This window comes from Sminthopsis crassicaudata, chromosome 1 (assembly GCF_048593235.1).
Source record: "Sminthopsis crassicaudata isolate SCR6 chromosome 1, ASM4859323v1, whole genome shotgun sequence".
NCBI classification, from domain to species: domain Eukaryota; kingdom Metazoa; phylum Chordata; class Mammalia; order Dasyuromorphia; family Dasyuridae; genus Sminthopsis; species Sminthopsis crassicaudata.
In genome coordinates, this window is record NC_133617.1 from 407200911 (window position 1) to 407211105 (window position 10195).

The 10195-nt window shown below is 35.3% G+C and overlaps 1 protein-coding gene across 2 annotated transcripts in view; it reads right to left on the reverse strand.

The window, feature by feature from the left end:
* The window catches only part of PRUNE2 (prune homolog 2 with BCH domain), a 226761-nt gene extending 218581 nt beyond the window's left edge, over positions 1-8180 (reverse strand). For both annotated transcript variants that reach the window (XM_074280101.1, XM_074280100.1), the window contains exon 1: positions 8056-8180. The gene's annotated coding sequence lies outside the window, so the exon portion shown is untranslated. The remainder of the gene's footprint in view (positions 1-8055) is intronic.
* Between the last annotated feature and the right edge of the window lie 2015 nt (positions 8181-10195).

Below are 10195 nucleotides of genomic sequence, written 5' to 3' on the forward strand. Positions count from 1 at the left end.
GAGTGTGAAAAAGAGAGAGAGAAAGGAAAGAAGGGAGAAAGGGAAAGAGGGAGGGGGGAAAGGGAAGAGAGATATAAAAAAGAAAAAATTAGCTCTAAGAAGCAAAAAAAAAAAAATAAGGTCAACCTCCCTTCCCCCCAACTTATTCAAGTTTTTCATCTTAAAAAGCTAAAAAAAAAAAACCCTATTTTTTTTGAAAAGAGGATGTAGGGAGAAAAAAATAATAATTAACTGTGTTCACTCTCTCAGGACATAAAAAGAGATCTTCCCCTTATTCAAAGTCTTAACAATCTCGAAATCCTAAAATAGCTACCTTTAAGAGAGAGAGAAAGAGAGAGAGAGAGAGAGAGAGAGAGAGAGAGAGAGAGAGAGAGAGAGAGAGAGAAAGAGAACGAGAGAGAGAACGAGAGAATGAGAGAGAGAGAGAACGAGAGAGAGAGAACGAGAGAGAGAGAACAAGAGAGAAAGAGAGAACGAGAGAGAGAGAAAGAGAGAGAGAGAGAACAAGAGAATGAGAGAGAGAGAAAGAGCGAGAGAGAGAACAAGAGAATGAGAGAGAGAGAAAGAGAGAGAGAGAGAACAAGAGAATGAGAGAGAGAGAGAAAGAGAGAGAGAGAGAGAGAGAGAGAGAGAGAGAGAGAGAGAGAGAGAGAGAGAGAGAGAGAGAGAGAGAGAGAGAGAGAAAATGAATTTCACTTAGTTCAGTCTTCCAGGGGATAAAAAGGGATTCTCTTATTCAAGGCCTTAACAACCTTGAAAAAAATTCCTAACTCTTAGAAAAGATTAAACTTTACAGGAAGTAAGGGAGATATTGGAAAAAGAATAGAGAAGGAGAGAAGGAAAGGGAGAGAGAAAGAAAAGGGGGATAGAAGGAGAAAGGGATACAGAAGAAAAGGAAGACAGAAATAGAATGAAAATTTAGGTCACTTCAGACTTAAAAGGAAGGAAGGAAGGAAGGAAGGAAGGAAGGAAGGAAGGAAGGAAGGAAGGAAGGAAGGAAGGAAGGAAGGAAGGAAGGAAGGAAGGAAGGAAGGAAGGAAGGAAGGAAGGAAGGAAGGAAGGAAGGAAGGAAGGAAGGAAGGGAGAAAGTGAGAGAAAGAGAGAGACAGAGGGAGAAACCCTTTCCCAAATCTTTAACACGCTCAAAAAACTAGAATATATAGCTTTTAGGAAAGCTTTGACTCTCTAATTCAGAAAAACAAAACAAAACAATTATTTTAAAGCTGAAAAAGCTGTTTAGGTTTATGATCACAGAAAATTATCCTTTTCCCCTCACACCTAAAACCCTCCACAGAAAATCAACAACTGAAAACACACTTCAATTGAACTTTGTGACCATTTTGGAATAAGAGTGATTCACTTTCCTGGCAAGAGAGAGCTTGAAAAAATCTGGCATTGTTCCTTGCTGAGCTGACCTCCATAAAAGGATGTTTTTGATGTTGCTAATTCAAGCTACTAAAACAATAACATTACTTCTCTTTATTAAATGTGTCATCACACTAACAGAAGGAACTAGACCTATTCCAAAAGGTTTAATATGGGTTTTTTTTTAATACCAATAATGTAAATGTCAGACACTGTCACTGTCTCTCTTCTACAGAGTACAGCCACATGTACCATATGCTGGCTTCCATTTTGGTATGCTCTAAGGTCTCACACACAATCTATGTGAGTTGCAGTTTATTCCCAGAAATGTCTTGACCCAAAGTACTTCATAATCACTGATCTGAACCTCATCATTTCCAACTGGTTCCTACTAAAAAATTAATTTAAAAAAGACATTTGTAATGATTCAGCAATTTAATAGATCTTGCATTTGGCAACAATCCTCATATGAATATCTCTTGGGAAATAAAATAATACTGGCTCAGGTTTTATAATTGTTTGCTTTTGGCATAAACCCAGGGCAAAAACAAGCATCAGCTTTAGGTCAATGGAACCCTCATATTCTTTCTTTTTCTTTTTCTTCCTCTTTTCCTTCTTTCTTTTTTCCCTTCCTTCCTTCTTTCTCTCCTCTTCCTCCCCCTTTTTCTTCTTCTAATAATGATGTGGCTTTTCAGAGCAGGTTGTACTAAAAGGCCATTGCTTGGGGTCATGTTGCCATTTGTTGGAAGGGGATTAAAGTGTCATAAAGGAAATTTTTTAAAATAAAAAATTAACATAAAATTGACATAAAAGAACATAAAATTAATGTCTAGACTGAATTAATTTGAACTTTCAGCCCATATGAAATGGTAATAGTTAACCTTACTAGCTGATATTTATATCCTTTCATCTTCACAATTCTATGAGATAGGCACAATTATGATCTTTACTTTGCAGATGGGGAAAGTGAGTTTGAGAGAACTTAAGTGACTGATCCAAGATCACACAACTACGATAGTCTAGGCAAACCTCTTTCCCAACATCTAATGTTTTAGCCAAAGTTGATTCAATTCAATCTCACATTTAGTGCCTTCTATATGCAAGTCACATAAAATATATATATCTGTTAACATAAACAATTTTAAATGAGTATGTCATCTATGAAATGCAGTAAATAGAGTGTTGACCTTAAAGTCAAGAGAGACCTGAATTCAAATATTACCCACCCCTTAATAGCTATGTAATCTGGGTAACTTCATCTCTTTCTGCCTTAGTTTCTTCAATTACACAATTAGGATAATGGTAGCATCTACCTTCCAAGGTTATTATGAGGATCAAATGAGATAATATTTGCAAAAGTGAAGCATAGTGATTCACGCATAGTAGGTGCTTAATAAATGCTTGCTTCCTTCTTCTTTCCAAAACAGTTGGAGACCACCAAAGTTTGGGAGTTTTAAAAATTACATTGCAATCACATCTGCAGCTAGCCCTGCCAAGAAAATATCTGCAATTGAAAGGAATTAACCAGGAAATTACTAAAATAAGAAGAGAAGTAAAGTAGAAAGGGGGAAACAACCTTGTTCTAATCCTGACCATACCACTTATGATCAGTATGTTTTTATGCAACTGGATAAATTCAGTAAGCATGCGTTAAACATCTGTACAAGACAAGACATTTTATGTTATTGCTATTCTTGTACTCTGCATCTGTGGCAAACCACTCTACTAGCCATTCCTCATATGTAAGATTTTATCTCTAGTCTTTATGGTCCTTGAAGTGCTCTTTCTTCTTACTTCAACATTTTAGTAACCTCAGCTTCCTCACTGGAGCATCTCAATTCCCTCAAGTTGTTAATGATCTTTCCTTTTATTTCCCTCCCATTCTTACCTGTAACACCCCTCCCCTCTCACCCCCATCCCCAATAGAATATAAGTTTTTAAGGTCAGGGACAGTTTAATATTTATATTACCAAATGCAAAGAACTGAACATAGCACTTAAACACCTTTTCAACTCAATTGAAGCCAAAGTCAAATAATTTTTCTAAGCCTCAATTTATTCTCTGGCATTATGGGAAAATTCCTGTTCTGGCTATACAACTGCCAGCTATTATTTAACATAGAACAATTATTTTTAAAAAAATGAAAAATTTACATGTTGAAAAATTCAATTTAGCTTAATTCATTCAAACAAATTATAGTGACAGATGCACAGCAATTTTAACAGTCATTTTTTAATGAAATAGCCCAATAGAGACACAACAGTCACTGCATTCTTTGACAGTGAATAGAGTACCAGACCTGGTGTTAGAAAGTCCTAAGAACAAATATGGTCATAGATGTTTACTAGCTGTATGATTTTGGACAATTCACTTAGTCTCAATGTGCCTCAGTTTCTTCATCTGAAAAAAAAGGGAATGCATCTACCTCCCATTATTGTTGTGAGGGTCAAATGAGGTAATATTTGTAAAGAAAGCACTTAGAACTGGCCTAACATATAATAAGCACTATGTAAATGTTAGGTGTTATTGATATTGTTATATCTGTGAAAACTATTAAGGAAATTATTTAGAGAAGAAACCTTTTGAGGGCCATTAATATATCTATTTCTCTAAAAATGTAAACTACATTTTTGGGGGAGTCAAAAAAGACACAGCTTATAGTTAGAAGACTAGGATTTAGATATAGAACGTCACTGTATGATCCTGAGTAAACCACCTGACTTCTCAGACTCTCTATGTCTAAAATGTGGGTAATCATATTTGTACTTCTACCTCCTAGAACTACTGTGAGGAAAGCATTTTGCCAAGCACCCCATAAATAATAATTATTATTCTTTATATTTTGTATTGTTATTCTATCATTCTGTCTACAGAGTTGCAAAAAGCCAGAGTTTCCAAGCACATACCTTGTGAAAAGGATTGGAATAAATATTAGGCCTAGGATTTCATCAACATGGAGAACTCCCAAAGTGTTACTTCTGTCAATTCAGGTGCACACCTGAATTCAGGTCTAGAGAGTTGCTTCAAGCAAGTGATTTGTCCAAGATCACCCAAGAGAGAAGAGTTGAACCCCTGTCTTTCTGAGTTCATAGATAGTTAACTAGCTTCCAGGCTCTTCAGGAAATAGACTTGTGAAAAACAGGGTCCGTTTTCAGAACTATAATTTTTATTCTAATCATTGCATGGCTTTCAGTGACCCTGAGTTCACAAAGGCTTCACCAGGAGAATACAATTTCTGGGAGGCAATACCAATCTGGAAAGGCTGTGATGGCAAATTGCTGTCTGAGACCCAGACTAGTTAAAAATGGAGATCCATGGCATTCTTGGCACCCCTGAAAATGAAGAGAAAGTTCTACTTTCTCTTAATCTATCTGGGAACAATACATTTCAATTAAAGAACATGATACTCTTGTCTACAACAACAAAAAGCCTTTATTGTGGGTTATCTAGCATCAATGAAAACTGTTCCTTATTCATCTTTGGAATACATGTAAGCATAGATCAAATTCTAGAGTTAAAGTCTGTCTAATTCAGCTCCTACTAGAAATTACCCTAAAACACCACTGATACATGATCAACCAGTTTCTACAATTTGGTGATAAGCAATTAGGCTCAAATAAGGTAGCATTTCCCTCCCACTAAATAGTTTGTGTGTTTTTTGCAAAACAACCCAAAGATTTGACTAGCTTAGCACATGTGGTTGCTAGGAGCACAATGGCTAGAACACCAGGCTTAGTGTCAGGAAGACATGAATTCAAAACTCCAGTCTCAAAAAAAAAATGCTGAGTGACACTGGGTAAGACCCTGACAAGATCTGCCTCAGTTTTCCCATCTCTAAAATAAGTTTTTGTGAAGCCAAAACGAAATAATATATACATATATATATATAAAGCAGATTACAAACCTTAAAGAGATATATGTTATTATTATATGAAATTATTTACAGCATTTTCCCTACACCAGATTTTGTGTTTCATCACACTACTATCCTTTTGCCTGAAATCCCTAACTGCCTTCTTCCCCGATTCTGTCACAAAGATAAATGATTATCCCTCTTTGGTTTAGTTAAGGGCACAGTCTTCCCATCCAGCACTTCTACGGAGATCTGGAGCCAGCAAAATATTTAATAGCAGGTTTACCAGGGCCATTAGTTCTAAAACATTTAAAGGGGCATTACAGTATTAGCTACTTTTTCCTGAGAGAGGACTTATACAGCAGTTTACTAAATGTATATGTAAAAGTCCATCCTATGACTTCCTTTTTTAAGTCTTCCTTGGTATTAATCAATAGTAATGTCATTTGCTTTTATTAATTATTTCTAAAAAGAATTCAGCAATACAATTCCAAGCTGTACAATTTTTTTTCCTGAAGCAATTGGGGTTAAGTGACTTGTCCAGGGTCACACAGCTAGGAAGTGTTAGGTGTGTGAAGCCAGATTTTAACTCAGGTCTTTTTTTTTTTTTTAATTCATTTTTCCAAATTATCCCCTCCCTCCCTCCCTCCACTCCCTCCCCCCGATGGCAGGTAATCCCATACATTTTACATGTGTTACAATATAACCTAGATACAATATATGTGTGTAAATACCATTTTCTTGTTGCACATTAAATATTAGCTTCCGAAGGTATAAGTAACCTGGGTAGAAAGACAATAGTGCTAACAATTTACATTCACTTCCCAGTGTTCCTTCTCTGGATGTAGTTATTTCTGTCCATCATTGATCAACTGGAAGTGAGTTGGATCTTCTTTATGTTGAAGATTTCCACTTCCATCAGAATACATCCTCATACAGTATTGTTGTTGAAGTGTATAGTGATCTTCTGGTTCTGCTCATTTCATTCAGCAACAGTTGATTTAAGTCTCTCCAAGCCTCTCTGTATTCCTCCTGCTGGTCATTTCTTACAGAGCAATAATATTCCATAACCTTCATATACCACAATTTACCCAATCATTCTCCAATTGATGGACATCCATTCAACTTCCAGTTTCTAGCTACAACAAAAAGAGCTGCCACAAACATTTTGGCACATACAGGTCCCTTTCCACTCTTTAGTATTTCCTTGGGATATAATCCCAGTAGTAGCGCTGCTGGGTCAAAGGGTATGCACAGTTTGATAACTTTTGGGGCATAATTCCAGATTGCTCTCCAGAATGGTTGGATTCTTTCACAACTCCACCAACAATGTATCAGTGTCCCAGTTTTCCCACATCCCCTCCAACATTCATCATTATTTGTACCTGTCATCTTAGCCAATCTGACAGGTGTGTAGTGGTGTCTCAGTAGTGGTATCTCAGTTAACTCAGGTCTTTTTGACTTCGGGGCTGTTGCTCTATACACTACACCAACTAGTTGCCCCAAGCTGTACAATTTTTAAGAGGAATTACAAGGTGAGAAATAAGGAAGCAGAAATGACTTCCTTTTATATCCTGCATGCAAGTCAAAGTAGAGATACCAATTTCAATCCCTAGATGAACAAGTAGGCAATCTGGAAAGCACTAGAAACTAGGAAGCACTAGAGAGTAGAGTATTTATGGTGCTAGGCTGATGACCCAACTGCCTGAAGCCATCATAGGTAGAAGATAATCATGAAGTTAGTATCTCATGTTCATATGACCCTTTATAGCTTACAAAAAACACATTCTTGACACCAACTCTTTTGTTGTTCAGTTATTCTTCAATCATATCTGACTCTGTGGGAGTTCAAATCTGGCCTCAGTTACTTGTTAGTTGTGTGATCTTGGGCAAATCATTTAACCCCATTTGCCCAGTTTCCTCATCTGTAAAATGAGCTGGAGATGGAAATGGAAAGTATTCCAGTATCTTTCCCAAGAAAACCCCAAACAGGGTCAACAAAGAGTTGGACACAACTGAAAAACAACTTAATAATAACTTCTTATATGCCATGGATTCTGATGAGGAGCTATCAAAATATTCTTTATGATATTTATTCCTAATATAATTGGTTTCCTTTATAATCCTTTATACATTTTTTTATTTTATTCATTTAAACTCTTCATTCTGAGAAGGTATCCATAGACTTTACCAGATTGCCAAAGAAGATGATGATACAAAATAACTGCATTGATTTCATTTAATAGAATGTAAGCTCCTTGAGGGCAAGGATGGTCTTACTTGCTAATCTTCACGTGTCTAGAATTTAGCGCAGTGCCTAGAACACAGTGCTTAACAAATGATTTTTCATTTATTCATTTACAACAAAAGGACAAACAATTATATATTCATACTGTTTACATCTGAACAATATCACAGAAGCGCTGTTATTATTAAAAACTAATCAAACATATAAACATGGACACCCCATACACACACACACACACATATTGCAGAGTATGTGTGTCCTCATACCATTCCCAAAAATGTCCTGGATGGTATGAAAACAGCCCGAAGAGCTATCTCAGCTCCCCAACTGTTGTGCAGTAGCTCCATTTAATATTCTTGTCTAGCAAAACAACAAAGATCCCTCATGCCTATTTTTAAATGCACATTTTTAATATTCAATATAATGTTACTCTTTAACAAACTCTTTACTCCCTGCTTCTTTTATGAAGCTTCCTGTGGTCTTTAAAGGGATTGTTAACCAAAGAATGGATCACACTCTTTCTGCATGAGCAGATTGAGAAACACTCCATTAAGCCTTTCAGTATTTAATAGAAAGTGTAATCTCTCACCTCTGAGGAGATGAGCCAGTTGTTCAGTGACTAACTCAGGCGCCTCCTGAAGAATCTCTTTTGCCACAAGGGAGGAAGAAGGCTCCCAGAACTCAAAACCAGTATCACATTGTTCAACTGGATTAATGATTTTGACAACAGCAGATTCTAAAGTTTTATCCTCACTGCAACACAAATGAAAAAGAAGAAAAGAAGAGATGAGTATAGATATTTGCTTTACACACACACATGCACAATGTAACTTTATGTTATACAAGCAGTTATTTACAGATAATTTTCTATCATTATTCAGAACAAAATATTTACCTACTCATCCTATAAAGAAGAAGGAGGCTATATTTCAAATACTTCACTGCCTCAAAAGTTTTAGGAGGATGTTCATATTAGCAATCTGACCTCTAAATGCAGAATAACCAACTGTGCAAGTAGTTACTTCTGAGCAGCCTATGAGCTCATTTTCTGTAAATGACTGACTCATATATACAAAATTCTCTGGCTTGTCCAACTTGTTGTCATCAAAATATTTAACAGAAGTGGCATTAGATTAAAAAAAAAGCAGAATTAGTTTGCTTCCTCCATTGTTCTTTATAACTGAATTTAATTTGACTTAAGGAAAGAAGTCTTTTTAAAAGACTTAAAAAAAAAGAAGAGACTATATCATGAAAATAAAGAATTTGTCCTTTATGTTAATATCTTTAAGTAGGATTTAAGTAGTCTTATATCTAATAACATATAAAATAACAATATATTATAATAAATAATACACAAAATTATAATACATATTATAATAAATTATGTAGATGACAAATACAATCTTATACACATATAAGGTCATAGAATCAGATAGGGAGGTGAAAGGGACTTGGGGGGTCATCTAATGTAATCTGTTCCTTTTACAGATGAAGAAACTGAGGCTGATACAGATAGTATGACTTGCTCAATGTCACAGAAGTTAGCAAAATTCTTAGCCTATCCCTAATTAAAAAATAAAAACAAAATTTATTTCAATTCAACAAGCAGCTAGTGGAAACAAATAGGTAGAATTCCTAGAGGTCAGGCATTGTTTTTGCCCCTCTCTTTTGCAGAGTACATAGCACATAGTAGGTGCCCCATAAATAAATGCCTGATGACTGATTGAATCCAATAAGTAATTACTGACAACTTAGTTTAAAAAAAAACTTTTGTGTGAAGAAGCACAATTTGACATAGATTTTTTTCTCTAAAAAAGACAAATTGAAACAGGTGATTTCAACTAATGAATACAGTGGTTTGTTGAGAGGGGATTTGTTTTCTGTTGGGTTGGGTTTTTTTTTTTTTTGCTTGTTTTTGTTTTTGTTTTTGTTTTTGTTTTTGCTTTTTTCTGTTTTCTGTTTTATTTTGTTTTGTTTTTCTATTTCTTTGTTTGTTGTTGTTGTTCAAGACTAGGAAAAATGAGAACCATGCCTTAGCCTGTTACTATATCCCTTCCAGTACAATAATATTATGATTTTAGAAGAGGTTTTTTTTTTTGGCCCAGAAAGCCTGCTACTAGAGAATTTGGGTGAAAATCACATCACATTTTACAAAAATCACAAGTAAACTGAAAGATGCTGTTCTCCTAAAACTTCTCTATTTCAAATGTAAGTAATAATAGTGATAGCAAGAATATATATAGTGCTTGAAGATTCACAAAGCATTTTATATGTTATTTTATTTCATCCTCCTAACAACGTTATGAGGGAGGTATTCTTATTATCCAACTTTATAGATGAGGAAACTGAGGCTGAATTTAAGTTGCTTGATGTAGGAAGTGTCTAAAATAGAATAGAATCCAAATCATTCCAACTTCAATACCCATACTCTATTCACTGTACCACCTAGATGCCCCTATTTGGTGGTATTCTTACCAACTCTAAACTTTCTTAATTTGTGATAGATTTACAACTGGAAGGGATCTTAGAGGTCATTCTAATTTAATCTCTTCATTTTATAGATGATAAAACTTGAAACCATGAAATGTTAAGTGATTTTTCTAAGGTCACAAAGGTCAAAATTTGAATTCATGTTCTCTGATTCCAACTCTAGTAGTTCTCTTTTCACTATATTATGCTGTTTGACTTTTTATACTGCAAAATTTTACCTTAAGCGTGGACATATTTCA